This window comes from Rhinolophus sinicus, linkage group LG01 (assembly GCF_036562045.2).
Source record: "Rhinolophus sinicus isolate RSC01 linkage group LG01, ASM3656204v1, whole genome shotgun sequence".
NCBI lineage: Eukaryota > Metazoa > Chordata > Mammalia > Chiroptera > Rhinolophidae > Rhinolophus > Rhinolophus sinicus.
The window spans coordinates 30279009-30295868 of record NC_133751.1 but is presented as its reverse complement, the minus strand read 5'-3'; the positions used below and the strand labels follow the sequence as shown (position 1 = coordinate 30295868).

Genomic DNA, 16860 nt, shown 5'->3' with positions numbered 1-16860 from the left:
GAGTTTCCAGGTCATAGGGCTTCACGTGGTATTGGCTCTTTTCATTATGGTAGGTTCAGTAGTGTGCCGCAGTTGACACAATTAAATATTCAGTAACTGAGAGCTGGTTGTTAAACACGACCATTATTAAAGATTAAATTTTATAAACTTACATAAATTATATTAAAACAATGGTAATAAGTTCAAATTCATCACCTCCTAGTTATTTTATTACACTTGACTATCATCTGTGCTATGAAGGACATTTACATCAATTGTATCTGTGTGGAGGAAATACTATATAATAAGCTGCTGTGCAAGCTTTTCAGCAATATCCTGTGGGTGGTTTGAAATTGACCACAATGGAGTATTTACACTGTGGAGACTGGAAAATGCTACTAATCAGGGCTTGATTGATTGTTGTGTTGATTTACATAGACTTAAGAAAGTGATGGGGAAAATGTTAACAATGCAGATTAAACTCAATGTCATGTTTGTAGGTAATATGTTGTGAAAAGCTAAAAATAATTATCAAAGCATGGGTGAATTACAACCTTAGATATGGATACAAGAGTTCAACAAAAATTAACAAAAGCCTTCTATAAGAATCAATTGGCTATAAAGAATTTATAACAAAAAGTATATATTATACTGTATATTTTATTATTATCTGTCAATTTGTGATGCATGAACATAACACCTTTATCCCCCTCCGGAAAGCCAGTTGTCAAACATTTACCAGCACACCTCTGGTTATAGTGCTGTCACATTGTGATTTGAGTTTACTTGCCCCAATGACTAGGGATGTTGAATGTACTTTCATAAGTTTATTGGTCAATAGAGTATCTTTTTTTTTTGTAAAGTCCCTATTAAGTCTTTAGTCCATTTTTCTCCTGTGTTCTTTTTCTTACTGATTTGTAGGACTTCTTTATATATTCTTGGTAAGTCCTTTATTGAATACATGTATTGCAAATGTCTTCTCCCAGTGAGTGATTTGTCTTTTCACTCTTGTAATGGTGCTTTTTATGTAGAGAAGTTCTTAATTTTCATTTAGTACAATTTATCAACCTTCTCCTTTGTGATTAATGTTGTGTGTGTACACTTTGAGAAACATTTGCTGTCTTTGAGGTGCCTAAGTTTTCTTCAAGAAGCTTTGCTGTTTTACCTGTCACACTTAGATCTGCAATCCACTTGGAATCGATTTTCCTTTATGCTGTGAGGTGGAAGCTAAGATTCATTTTTTTGTCCAGATGGATATCCAATTGGCCCAGTAATTTGTTAAAAGACTATCTATTCACCTTTGTACTTCAGTATTCTTTTTGTCATAACCAAAACTGTATGTGTGAGTCCTACAGGACAGTTTAAAATCAATGAAACAATGGACTTTTGCATTTTACAGATATTCCATCATTTCAATCATTTTAATAATTCATCCAAGAGAGAAGAGATTTTATTTCATATGGTTAGGGAATAACTTCTCTCACCTCAAATCAATAATGTTTATTGATTTCCGTTATGAGCAAGACTCTAGGCTAGCCTCTGAGAATATACGCCACACAGACACATTAAAAAAAAAATCTACACACTCAATCCCTTTATCCTTTTTTTTCTTTTCTAAGCACAATGACACTGAAAGTCATAAAGTAAGCATTTTTGTCAATGTCTTTCTTTTCTAGATATTTATCATTAAATCTTTTGATAATTTTCAAACCATTTTCTTTCATAATATTAATTTCTTTCATAAAATTAAAGCAAATTCTGAAGATAGATTAGCTATTAAACAAGTCAATATTTACCTGTATAAACTTAAGAGAAAGAGTAGATTTACTTGTCAATAAAGAATGATTGATTTTTTTTTTCAAAAAGAAAAACAAGAGATTTTGTTTATCATGACAATTTGGTTTTTCCTATTTATAGGATAACGCACTGTAGAAATAATTAAAATAAATAAAATCCATTCAAGAAGAATATATGAATGGGAAAATAATTTCTCATATAAGAAAATTAATTTTTTTATTCTGTTATTGATCCTGTTGTTCAGAAAGATAGCAAAAGCCCCACATTGTAACTGCATATGTGGAGCATTTTATAAAACAGTGCATCAGAGATTTTCTCTTCAATTTGATTGTACGAAAGATCTAATCTTCCACTAGAGGGCATCTTTACCCCATTTTGTCTTTTGTAAAAATAAATAACAGCAATTAATCTTTTGCTTAATGTTGGTATATTACCTTTCAACTACACCAGACCCCAAGGAGAAAGTTGTGAATGATTCTGATGCTAAAAGGGCTCTTAGAAACACACATACAATCTTTTTCATTAAAAGTTCCAGTATTAATAACTGTTACTCTTATGAAATTATCTATGGAACTAATTGTCATTCTTCCTTATCTCCTCTCTCTTCCACCAAAAACAACAACTACAAAAAAAAAAGCCCCTTTTAATATGGGCAGCATGACTACAATCAACACTATTTATTATATAATTTATTATGTAATCTATAAAATAGACTTTCCAAGTATTATCTTGATGAAAAAAAATAACAATGGAAAAGATGGATACATTTGACTCAATATAAAAATTAAATATTTGAATCTAAGGTAAAAGTATAAACAAAATTGAAATGCAAATGACAGACTAGAAAAATAATTGTCACAAATGTGAAAATGGGTTAACAGCATTAATATATGTATAAACACCTATGCAGATACATAAAACACTAAGCTCCTGATAAAGGTAGACATAATCAAAGATTATTTAATGAACACAGTTAAAAAAATAATAAACCTTTTTAATAAGTTTCCCTCTACCATTCTAGAAAACAAAAAAATATAATTTATAATGTATAAATTTAGAAAGATAATAAATGTTAATGAGGGTGGAGAGAGAAGCACAATTTCATGCACTACAGGTATAAGAAAGTTCTTACTTATAAATGTGAAAAGAATGCTTGAATTGGAAAAGTCTTTATTTTTTCATTCAAAACAGTATACACTGGCTCAGGCAAAAGTCATCAATAAATGCTAAATCTAAAAAAAAAATTTTGATCAATAGAATATTTTCATGGTCTTATGGTGTCTCCCCACTGTAGGAGAAGAAAAATAATTTTCCCTCTAACCTTCTAGGTTCTGTTAGAAGACAGATTAACAACAGGAAAACAAACAGGAGTTCATTAACATATGTGCCTCATTTATACATAGGAGATACCTAAGAAAACTGAGTAAAACTCCCCCAAATGGTCCAAGCCACCAACTTAAATACCATCTTTATCTAATGACAAAAGACAGATGTTAGGGAATGGGGAGGCCAGTTATAGGAGGTTATCAGTAAACGGGGTAAGATTGTTATGCAGATTTAAGTCAATACCGTCTCCATTGGTAAGAGTTTGTTGTTATTTAGAATCATCCTTGTCTTCCTGGTACAGAGAGGGAAACACACTTACCAATAGAGATTTCCATTACAAAAGGTTAAATTCAACTCTGTTTTAGAGCTTCTATTATATCTGCTTTTTCTTAAGAAATAATCTCCAAGAAGTTTCAGTCCATGAGTTCAGTTGGTAGATTCCTCCATCTCATTGAACCAATCTCTTAGTCCTGAGAATAGGTTAGTTCAGTTAAGAGTTCTATCTATTTCAGGAGGCGGTGCAGGGGAGGAAAAATAATTTCCTCTACGCTTCTAGGTTCTAGGCTGACCCTCCCTTCCACCCCGTAATAAAAAGACAAATCAAGTGATGTAGCGATCTGGACACATGTGTGTTGCCAGGACTGTGCAACAACTGCAAGAAACAACATTTCACAGACAAGCATTCAAGATCCAGGTTCCTGACTTCAGGTTCAAGATGGCAAAGTAGGAAGATACTGAGCTCACTGCCTCTCACTGAACAGCTATCTCTAAGAATGACCTGAAGACTAGCAGAACAGATTTTCTACAACCAAGGATACAAAGAAAACTGCATCGAGATGGGAAGAGGGGCAGAGACTCAATCTAGTCAGGACATACCCTGCCCCCCATCCCCTGTGTGGTGACCCACAAGCAGGAGGGATATCACAACCTCAGAGGTCCCCCAGGAAAAGCGACAGGTTCGAACCCCAGCCCAGGGGACCTGCACTGGGAAGAGGAACCCCATAACATCTGGCTTTGAAACCCAGCAGGGTTCACATCTGGGAAAGCCAAAGGGCTATAGGAAACCAAGGTCACACTCTTTCCAAGTCCCAGTGCAGAGGCAGTATTTTCAAAGGCACCAGGGTTATAAGTGAAGGTGATACATTAACTAATCTTAGCATGTGTGCTGGAGGGGCAGGGATCTGTTCAAACTTTCTCCAGGGACAGAAGTACTGGTGGGTGCCTTATTTTTTTCCTTTTCCTTTCTTTACTCTCCTTCCACCGATCTGGTCTGACACTGGCAGGCACCATTTCTGACCTTGCTAACACTGTTCACCCCATGGTGGCATTTCCCTGAGGACCCACCCCAGCTGGCACCCCTTCAAAGTTGTTCCTGCTCTGCCAACCTCAGCCGTCACTGGTATCCCCTCAAAGTGGCCCCTGCCTCGCCATACCTGGTGGGCAGCCTTAGACGGCACCAGTGCACACAGTGTGTCTGCAACAACTGAAGTTGGGCCTTGTAGCCAGCCACACCAGAGGCTCATCCTACACACCCGCATGCCAGCAGCAGCTGCAGTCAAACCCACCAGCCAGCTGTACCGGGGGAAGGGCAGAGGGCTGCTCTATACACCAGTGTACCCACAACAGTTGTGGTCAGGCCTCACAGTCAGACACCAGCCTCGCCGACCAGTGCATCTGTAGCAGTTGTGGCCCAGCTACAACAGGAGACCACACTAGTCCACACCGGGAACACCTCTGGAGAAGCTGCTTCTGGTGACTAGGAGGTGAATGCACAACTGGGCCTCACAGGACACCTTCTATAGAAGGCCACTTTTTCAAAACCAGGAGACATAGCCGATCTACCTGATACATAAAAACAAACAGGTAAAACGAGGAGACAAAAGAATATGTTCCAACCAAAAAACAAGACAAAACCCCAGAAAAAGAACTAAACAAAATGGCGGTAAGCTGTCTACTAGATAAAGAATTCAAAGTAACAGTCATTAAGATGCTCATCAAACTCTGCAGAATAGTGGGTCAATGCAATAACTTCAACAAAGAGATAAATCATGTAAAAATGAAACAATCACAAGTAAAGAATATAACTGAAGTGAAAAAACCACACTAGAGGGAATCAACAGCAGATCAGATAATGCAAAGGAAATATGTCAGCTGTCAGGAAGACAGGATAGTGAAAGTTATGCAATTGGAAGAGCAAAATGAAAAAAGAATGCAAAAGAATGAGGATAGCATAAGGAACTCTGGGGCAACATCAAGCACACTAACGTTAGCATCACAGGAATCCCAGAAGAAGAAGAAGAGAGCGAAAGGGACAGAAAAACTATTTGAAGAAATAATGGCTGAAAACTCTCCTAACCTGGTGATAGAAATAGACATCCAAGTCCAGGAAGGTGAGTCCCAAACAAGATGAACCCAAAGAGACCCACACCAAAGCACATAATAATTAAAATGTCAAAAGTTAATGATAAAAAGAATCTTTTTAGAAGCAGCAAGAGAAAAACAACTAGTTACATACAAGGGAACCCCTATAAGACTATCAGCTGATTTTTCAGCAGAAACTTTGCAGGCCACAAGGGAGTGGCATGATATATTCAATGCCATGAAAGGAAAAAAACCTATAACCAAGAATATTCTACCCAGTAAGGTTATCATTCAGAATTGAGGGAGAGATAGTTTCCCAAACAAAAGCTAAAAGAGTTCATCACCACTAAGCCGACATTACAAGAAATGTTAAAGGGAATTCTTTAAGCAGAAATAAAAAGGCCATATCTAGAAATAAGAAAATATATGAAAGAAAAAAACTATCTAAAAAAAAAAGAAAGAAAAAAACAATCTCACTAGTAAAAATATATAGTAAAGATAGACCAACCATTTGTAAAGCCAGTGTGAAAAGAAAATGACAGTAAGTACATATGTATCAACAATTACTTTAAATGTAAATGGACTGAGAGCTCCATTCAAAAGACATAGGATGGCTGAACGAATAAAACAAACAAACAAACAAACAAACAAAACAAAACAAGACCCACACATATGCAGCCTACAAGAGACTCATATCAGATTTAAAGACACAACTGAAAGTGAAGAGATGGAAAAAGATAGTCTATGCAAACAGAAATGAAAAGAAAGATGGGGTAGCAATACGTAGACAAAACAGACTTTAAAACCAGACTATAACAAGAAACAAGGGTAAGACATAATGATAAAGGGATCAATCCAACAAGAGGAGATAACTCTTGTAAACATCTGTGCACCCAACGAAGGAGCATCCAAATACATACAGTAAATATTAACAGACATAAGTGGACAGATTGACAGTAGTACAATAATAGTAGGGGACTTAAAAACCCCACTTACATCAATGGCTCTAGACAAAATCAACAAGGGAACATTGGCCATAAGCGACATATTAGACTAGATAGACTTAACAGATATATACAGAACATTCTATGCAAAAACAGTAGAATACATATTCTTTTCAAGTGCACATGAACATTCTCCAGGAAGCACCACATGTTAGGCCACAAAACAAGTCTCAATAAATTTAAGAAGACTGAAATCATATCAAGCATCTCTTTTGAACATGAATAGCATGAAACTAGAAATCAATTATAAGAGGAAAACTGGAAAAAAAAAAAACACATGGGAGGCTCAACAACATGCTACTAAACAACTAACGGGTCGGTGAAGAAATCAAAGGAAATCAAAAAATACCTTGAAAAAAATGAAAATGGAAACGTTACAAAATCTATGAGACTCAGCAAAGCCTTTCTAAGGGGGAAGTTTATAGCAATAGAGGCCTACCTTAAGAAACAAACAAACAAACAAATCTCAAACAATCTAACCTTATACCTAAAGGAACTAGAAAAGAAGAACAAACAAAGCCTAAAGTTAGGAGAAGGAAGGAAATAATAAAGACCAGAGCTGAAGTAAAGGAAATCGAAGTTGGAGACCTCACTCTGCCGGATTTCAAACTATACTGCAATGCTTTAATAATCAAAACAATATGGTGCCGGCACAAAAACACACATAGATCAATGGAACAGAATAGAGAGTCCAGAAATAAACTCATGCTTATATAAGCAATTAAATTTACAACAAAAGAGGCAAAAGTATACGATGGGGAAAAGTCTTCAATAAATGGTGTTAGAAAAATCTGGACCACTTTCTTACACCACATACAAAAATAAACTCAAAAATGGATTAAAGACTTGTATGTAAGAGACCTGAAACCATAAAACTAGAAGAAAACATAGGCAGTAAATTCTTTGACATCAGTGTTAGAAATATATTTTTCGATGTGTCTCCTCTGGCAAGGGCAACAAAATAAAAAACAAAATGGGACTATGTTAGGCCAGAAAGGTTTTGCATAGCAAAGGAAACCATCAACAAAATGAAAAGGCCACTGAATGGGGGAAGATATTTGCAGATGATATATCTGATAATGGATTAATATTCAAAAAATATAAAGAATTTATACAATTCAACATCAAAAAACCAAACAATCCAATTCAAAAATGGGCAAAAGACCTCAAAAGACATTTCTCCAAAAAAGACATGCAGATAGCAAATAGTCACATCAAAACGTGCTCAACTTCACTAATCATCAGGGAAACGCAGGTAAAAACCCCAACAATATCACCTCACACCTGTCAGAATGGCTGTCATCAGAAAGACAAACGACAAGTGTTGGCGAGGATGTGGAGAAAAGGGAACCCTCGGGCACTGTTGGTGGATTGTAAATTGGTGCAACCACTATGGAAAACACTATGGAGGTTCTTCAAAAAATTAAAAGTAAAACTACCAAACAATTCAGCAATTTCCGTTCTGGGCATTTATCCAAAGAAAACAAAAAAACTAATTCAAAAAGATATATGCACCCTTATGTTCACTGCAGTATTATTTACAATCGCCGTGATATGAAAGCAACATCAAACATCAATGTCCACTGATAGACGAATGGATAAATAAGATATATATATACCTTCTCTCTCTCTCTCTCTCTCTCTCTCTCACACACACACACACACACACACACACACACACAGGTCTGACAATTAAGTTCGTGAACTCATCCTGCTGAATATCACTATGGTCACCTTCCCCTTGGGAAGCTATGCACTGACGCCAGTGCCTAGTCTACCCTTCAAAGCTATTTTGGAACTCTTTTTCTGGAATGGCCATCAGAGCTGTCGTTGTATTACCCTAGATGTCCTGAACGTCATCAAATGTCTTCCATTCAATATTTCCTTTATCTTCAGGTAAAGAAAGAAATCATTGAGGGCCAGATCAAGTGAGTAGGGAGGGTGTTCCAATACAGTTATTTATTTACTGGCTAAAAACTCCCTCACAGACAGTGCCCTGTGAGCTGGTGCACTGCCGTCACACAAGAGCCATGAATTGTTGATAAAAAGTTCAGGTCATCTAACTTTTCACACAGTCTTTTCAGCACTTCCAAATAGTAAACTTGGTTCACTGTTTAGCTAGTTGGTACAAATTCATAATGAATAATCCCTCTGATATCAAAAAAGGTTAGCAACATCATTACAACAAGTTCGCAGAAGGTGCTAAAAAAACATATACACATTTTAGGAAAGGAAAAAACTATTGAAATTACACTGATGGTAACCACTTTGAGCACCTCTTGTAATTTCAGAAGTCAAATGTAACTTGTATTTATCTTTTGTTATTGGTGTATACTGCGTATTACAATTTTAATACAGTTTTTCCTTTCTTAAAATGTGTATACATTTTTTTTGTCATCCTACGGTATGTACACAAAGAAAGAAAGAGAGAGAGAGAACGAGATTTAAAGAAATAAAGAAATCTAATCTGAACTTCCCTTATTTGACTAAAGCAGAAACCCCTGATAATAGCTGCCATGAACCCCACTTCAAGAGAGTTTCCTGTTTGGGAGGAAACAGACTCTGAGTCCCAGGAGATAAGAATTCAGTTGCCATAAATTCCCCTGTAGGGCAATTTCCAGGTAGGAAAGAGACTGCCTATTTGCATCAGGATGAGAAAGCCCAGTAAAATCTTCCATACTTTCCCAAAGAAGCCCTTAACCACTACCCTCCAACTTTTTCCCCTATTAAACTGCTATGTAAACTGTTATGAGTACTCCCGCTGCTGTATAAACTGTTATGTGTTCTCTTGTGAATCTGGACATTGTCAGTTAACTCCCAGGTTCACATCACCCCACTCTGACCTAAATTGGTAAAGAAAATGTCCATCCCTCCCACCCCCCAACCCACAACAAAGAGAATGATAAATTAATCTAGGCAGAGGCTATATGAGTGTTTTTTGGTACTATTCTGGCAAATTATCTGTAAATTTGAAATTATTGATAAATAAAAAGTTATATAAGAAAATAGAGCTACTCATTGAAATATCTGTAATAGCAAAAAAAGAAGATAATTACTAAACAAATTTTTCTGTATCCATTCAGTGTTATCATAGTCATCAAAACTGATATTTGAAAAAATGTTCCATAACATGGAAAAATGATACATCAATGTTCCTTTTTTTAAAAAAAAAAAGTAGAAATCAATAATCCATACAGGATGATCCCAATTAGGCCAATCATTAAATAGCTTATGTGTTTGTCCCAGGTGTCAATTTATGTAAGAAGATCCTAATACAATTGATTCCAACTTCATAACTGGAAAACCAGAGTCACTTTGAACAGCTCTAGGAGTTAAGATGTGTCTCTGTTTGGGGGTGGGGGCATGGAGAAGGGGCTATTACATTTCTCCTTGTCTTCTCTGGCTCCAAACATTTGCTTGTCATAAATTATTTCACACAATTAGTTAAGTAAAGCAGAAGAAAGAATAATGAAACTCCTTTTATCTCCTTGAGAGACAAGAGACAAATAGTCAAGATACCCTGCTATGTTAACTCCAGAGTTGTGTACAGACATTTCAAGGGAGTATGAAGCATGGAGCTTGCAGACATCCCTGCATAGGGGAAACAGGAGATGGGGCTTATCTCACCCTGGAAAGATTTATCTACCCAAAAAGTTCCAATAGAAACTCAAGGCCCATTCTGTTTCTAAAGAGATCCTTGCAAAAGGAAAGACAGAGAGAACATTCTTCTTTCCTTTTACAGGCAGAGAAAAATTGTTTTTATTTATTCTCGCATGTATGTAGCAGCTTGTAGGACTTTTGGAATGATGTGTATGAAGGATGGAACGACATAATAGTGGCACCTGACAAACCACTGAAAGATGAACTTTAGATATCTTTGTTATTTAAGTCTTCTGGTCATCCCAAGTGGAATTTTGCCTAGAGCACCTCTATCTCAGCAGGCTCTGTCCTCCTGCCATGTTTCCTTATTCCCTTTCTGACTCCACACTGCCTGCTTCTCTCCTTTGGACACATTTCCCCCTAGACTTCCCCCAAGAAACTCCATTTCCCTTGGATTATCATGCATAGCAATTGCGTTTTCCGTCCACTACTCGGCTCTGGAACCTCAATGACCTTTCCGCACCCCCAAATGCTCTAATGCTGCTCTTCAATAGCTGTGGGCGTCAACTCCAGATCCTGCCCTTTATCTGCAGAGAGAAATGGGCAGAAGCTTCGCAATTTCAGTCTTTTCCCATCAGTCTCTGAGGAGAAGGAAGAGAAAGGCAGAGATGTATTACTCAATTGCTGATATGAATTATGCCATCCTGCCCCTCCATACTCCTTTCGGAAGGCAGAAACAGCTGTACTCGGGTTTGGTTTTAAATTATTATTTTTCTCGGATTTTTCATATTTATTTGTCCTCAGATACCTATTTTTATTCACGTCTCATGTAAAAATTGAGATGCCATGAAGGGATGAAATACCACTTTTATGAGTGAAATTAGCAAAATTTTTGGTTTTGTAAGACCAGAGAAGCTAAAAATACAGTCAGTAACTAGCCGAGTAGGATGCCGGCATTGATAACCATATTCAAGGTTAAATTTTAACCTACGTTCGGAGCCCCAATTTTCTGAAATTGTCTTCAAACACTGCACACCCAAAGTGCACCGAGACAGCTGCAAACGTGTTCACTATGTGAAGTAAATATTAGCAACTAAGGAAGCACCACATATAAATTAAGCTGTCTTTCTCATTGTCACTAATACAAATGCAAAATGACTGCCTGTCACATGCCAGGAAATGCTGCCAAAAGGCTGGAGAAACAATCAGAGTGTTTGGAATATATCACAGACTTTTCAAGGCTACGGGAGGTTGACGTGACTCATCTGTGTTCATGACGGACTCTGACTAAGATATTGACCATCAATCTGTCAAACGTCTCATGATGACATTTAGGAGAAGCTATTTAACTTCCTTCAAAAAAGAACTCAATTCACCTAAAGAGTTTAACCAAATAGATAACACAGTCAAAACACTGGAATTCCTTGATAAGCCTCAAAAGAAAACTGTCTGCAATTGTCTACCTGCAGGTTGGGGAAGAAATCACAATCGGGAGTACATGTTCTCAACACGACCATGTCTCCGGGAAGGTGAGCAGGGGACCTTCATATTCAAAAAACAGGCAAGTCCTGGACTGGGATGTCCATTTCAATACTAAAGAGAAAAGAGGTAACTATGTAGGTGCATTGTATTTGTCTACTCGAGCTGCCATAACAAAAAAACAGACTGTGGCTTAAACAACAGAAATTCCCTTCAGTTTTGGAGGCTGCCGGTCCAAGATCAAGGGGTTAGCAGATCTGATTTCTCCAAGGCCTGTCTCCTTGGTTTGGGGACTGCCACCTTCTTGCTGTGTCCTTACATGGCCTTTCCTCCCTATGTGCTCACCTCTGGTGTTCTCTGTATGTCCAAACGTCCTCTTCTTATAAGGACACCAGTCGTATTGGATTAGGGCCCCACCCTAATAAACCCATTTTAATTTAATCTCCTCTTCAAAGGCCCCATCTCCAACAGGTAACCGAATTCTGAGGTACCGGGAATTAAGGCTTCAACATCTGAATCTGGGGAGGACAGAGTTCAATCCATAAACACATATGTATGAAAGTTAGTGGGAGCAATGTAATCAACTACTAAATGTACATAATAAACTATGTCCTTCACCCCATTTCCCTCGAGTTTTACATAAACTGCTTTTTCTAAAGTCTAAGATGTCATCAAATGTAAAATTTCACTTCCTGTGATTGCTTGAAGTTAATTATAGAAACTTCAGAAAATAGAGAAAAAAATTAAAGCAGAAAACACCATCTCCATTTCCTCTAAACTTTTTTCTATTTTGCTAAAATTCCTATAGTGCACATGTATTGATTTTATAATAAAAAAATTTTTTTAAATAAATAAAATGAAATCTACTTACAATCTATTCCATCTGAAAACAGGTAGCTAAAAGACAACCGGCCCTCTTTTCTTTCATTTATCCCATTCCCAACGGCATTACAATTTGGAGAGAAATCATACTATTCCAGAGCTGCGAAGACTGAAAGCAGCCATGCAATACTATAGGATGGAGAACTAAGAATGTCTTCATCATTATGATTTTCCTATGTGACTGTCTGTAAAAAATGACTTTACTATCTTAAGAAACTCTTGCTCAGGAAAATAAAATTGTAAATAACTTTATTGTTTCTTTTAGGAATTTCCTGAAAGAACTAAACTAATAACAATAGTTAGCTCAACTCAGTTTATCAACTCTGAGACTTGCTTTGAAACCCTCCCCTCACTGTATCTACCAATGGCAAACTATTATGTCCCAACTTTGCCAATTCTAATCAAGTCCTCCCTCCACCCCTGCAAACCCCAGACCCTCTCCTTCATCCGTCTCACCATGCATCTCAACGCTCACCTTAAACCACATCCTAAAAGAGCTTCATAAACATCCTTCCTCTGCTCTCCCCACTCTGAAACACTGCCAAGACTGTGCAAGGTAGTCTTCTCCTTTATCATTGTAAGCAATAAACTCAGCTTTGTTTTATCAACAGGTTATCTTGGTAGTTTTTCCAGGGAGCCAGTGTTCACCATTTAGAAGACTCTTGAGAAGTTACCCAGTCCTACTATCTATCATGCTTGAGTCTCTCACATACTATCCTTCACAAGTGATATTCTGGTTTCTACTAGGACACTTGTCGGGCCTGGGATCTCACTACCTTCCAAGTCATTGTCATTTAAACAGTGACATCATTGGGGCTGTCCAGATGTTTAACAGGAGGTAATAATATGATGGTGATAAATAATATCATTTGAGTGAGTGAAAAGATGAATGGTACATTTCAGGTTTAATTGCTACTCTTTCCAGTCAGCTAAGAAAACCATGATTAACAATTTTACGTACCTCCTTTCAATTTCTTTGCTGTTTCTGAGTTTTATTTCTTCCCTGCTCATCTTTGTAAATATGTATATGATTTTTTTGTTTGTTTGTGACTAATATATTCTCTGTATAGAACATTTTTGGAAACACCAAAAAGAAGTGAAAAGAAAAATAATCTTTTGAATATGAAAAACAAAAAGCTTTCTGAATTAATAAAATAATTAATAATTAAAGCTTTCTGAAAAAGCTTTCTGAAAAAGATTTCTGAATTAATAAAACTAGATTGTGAAAAAAGAAAAGGGAACGACATCTATTATCCTAACATCTAATATCCTAATATCTATTAATTAGGAAAAATACAAATGTCTGACACATCAACAATCAGAATAATAATAGCATTGCTGACTATCATTTTGATGGCAGAAGTCAGACACACTGGCAAAAAGTTCCTGCCAGTAAACCAAATGAAAATCTTTCTGCATTTCTACTTACCCATGAAAACTACTTAATATTCTAATTTCAAGGAGGGGAAATGTAAGACTAAGTCTGAATTAATAAGATGTTAGTCATGAGCATATAGAAAAAGGATGTGTGTGCGTGTCTGGGGTGTTTGCCAAGACCAACAATCAGTTCCCTGATTCTCTGGACACCAGCTGGAGGCCTACAATCCAATTTTGATAGTAAGTACTTGGAACTAGCACAGACCCCACATGTTAAGGACTCAGTCCTCTGAAAGACCCCCCATTTCAGACACCAATCCCAAACCTGGGCGACCCATACTTCTGACCAACCATAAATGGGATCCCATGATCCCCCTCTTAAGGTTTGATAACTCACTAGAATTGCTCACAGAACTCAGCGAAACCTTGACTTACATTTACCAGTTTATGATAAAGGATACAACTCAGGAACAGTAAGATGGAAGTGATGCACAGGGCCTGGTGGGGTGTGGAGGCAGGAAGGAGCTTCTACGCCTTCTCTTGGCTTGCCACTCTCCCAGCACTTCAGTTGTTCACCATCCCGGGAGCTCATCAAATCTGGTCTTTCAAGGGTTTTTATAGTTTTAATCTCCAGTCTCTGCTTCCCTCCCTGGAGGTCAGTGGGTGGGACTAATCACTTGGCCTTTCTGGTGACCAGCCACCTGTAAGACCAGCTAGGGGTCCCAACCTAAGTCACCTCATTAGTATAAATCCAGTAGTATTCAAGGGGGCTCATTATGAATAACAGCCATTCCTACAGTCAGGAAATTCCAAGAATTTTAGAAGTTCTGCCCTCCACCTCTGCCTCTACTGCTATGGTGTGCCTAAGACCTACTCCTCCGGTTCATTTTCTCCAGAAAATAAGCCTGTGAATGTCTGCCTGGAGGTAGTCACTGGATGCCTAGGAGGGGAATGCATAGGAGGGGCTAACCTTTCTGAATACTGACTTCAGGAGATCACTCAGTTTCCAATACCACATCTTAACACGTGGTATCTCTGATATGTGAGTCGTTCAGGGATTCTGTAGGACAGACAGGTTCATTGCTTGACTCTCAGCTCGTCTTTAGCTTGCTTCCACCAACAGAATATGGTAGACCTGATGCTGTGTGACTTCTGAGCCTCAACCTCAAGTGACGTTGCAGCTTCTGTTCTCATCCGACCTACTGGAGAAGGAGAGGCCACATGGGGGAGAACTGAGGCCCCAGTCAACTGCCAGACATGTGAATGAGGCCACTGAGAACCAACTACTCCTGAGCCAACCTGCCAACTAATCACAAATGTATCACTGAGCCCAGACAAATCCTCACAGAGCAGAGAAAAAAATCACCATAGCTAAGCCCTATTCAAAGTACCAACCCACAGAATCATAAACAAATAAATGGTTATTTTAAAACACGAGGTGATTTATTTTATAGAAAAGTTAACTGATAACAATGGTAAAGTATAATGATGTCTGCAACTTACTTTCAAATGTTATAGAAAAAAGAACTCTATATATAGTATATAGTATATATACAGACACATATGTAGTCTCTCAAATATAAACATATACATATACACATATATACATATATATGTGTGTGTATATATATATATATATAGTTGAGAGAGGTAAAGCAAATATGTCAAAATATTAGTAATTAGTAAGTCTAGGTATATGGGTATTCACTATACTGTTCTTTCCATTTTTAAGTACATTAGAAATTATTCAAATTAGAAGTTAAGGGGAAATAAAATTTCAAATACAGAAGAAACAATATTGGCAAAACGGTGATAACTGCTGAAGGCCAGTAATGAGTATGCAGGGGTCAGAATACCAGTTTGTGTTTATGAGTGACATTTCACAACAAAAAGCTTTAAAGTATACAACAGGGATCCCTACCAGACAGTGAGTAAAAATTTGGTTCCTAGTCCAATTCAACAGACATGCTTCTGTTGCCCCAACCAGGCTCTATCATTTTGCCCGGAGTTACAGACTTTCTAGGTGATCTCCCTACTCTCCCACCCTCTTCTTCCTTTCTGGCAGTCTGCTTCCCACCAGAGACTGAAAATGGTAAACTCTCACCATCCTAACTCAATGGCACTTAGGACAGGCGCATGTCATCCCATTCTGGTTTCATTCTCCCGAAAAGTACTGTTTGTTTATAGTTATTGTTTCAGCAGGAAGTTTACTTGGGTGGAGCCAAACTCTGAACCTTGTCTTCTCTGCAGTGGGTGGACATCAGTTTCTTTATCCTTAGCTGGGCAGCGTAGAGCCTTCCCCACGCATGCGTGGCTCAGGGCCCAACCAGAGATTTGGGTAGAGCTTACACGCAGAATTTGGGGTTCCCTCTCTCTGGGTCTCTCCTTCCAGGATGTTCCCCTTTATTTTCCCGCTGCTGTGCTCCCTCTGAACTCTGTCTTCTGGTTTTTCAAGACAGTAAAATTGTGGATTTCTGTGCATAGGAGTTTTAGCTAAGCCTCCCAGGGCTTGTCCTCACGCTAAAAGTCTTTAAAAATGGGAAAACTCACCCAATGCAATTCTCCTCTTCCAACTATAGACCCAGTTTTTAGCTGCTTTTTGTCTCCAATGCCTTCAGGTAATTGTTGACTTTTGCCCAGAGTTGATAGTTGTCATATTGGAGATAGACGTTACTTCACAATTTTCTTTCAAAACACAAAAAAATATGACAATTTTCAGGTATTCAACCTCACTGAATATATAATATGAAGAGGACTAAAATCTGTATAAAAATTACTTATTCTTGTTTTTTATAAAAATATCCTAATTGTTTTCTTGAAGAATTGCTAATATTAAAAGTGTTCATTTTTATTAACAGGATAATGAAAAATGTCCATTGTCTTAATATACCTAAAACAGATAAAACTGTTAATTTTTCTTATATATAAAGGGAAATATTGTCAGTGATGAGTTGTCTTCCACTTGGATGGACTTGACTAATTTAGGGTTTTGCTCAACATTTTGTCATCAGCAGTAGTCTGGGAAAATACAGCCACTTGGTAAGGTTTTACAAAA

The 16860-nt window shown here is 37.4% G+C and overlaps 1 long non-coding RNA gene across 1 annotated transcript in view; it reads right to left on the bottom strand.

Annotated features, from left to right (window-relative positions):
* Positions 1-16860, bottom strand: part of LOC109447516 (uncharacterized) — a 65965-nt gene that overhangs the window by 8608 nt on the left and 40497 nt on the right. The window contains exon 4 of the long non-coding RNA XR_012493812.1: positions 16356-16490. This is a non-coding gene — a long non-coding RNA (uncharacterized LOC109447516). The remainder of the gene's footprint in view (positions 1-16355; positions 16491-16860) is intronic.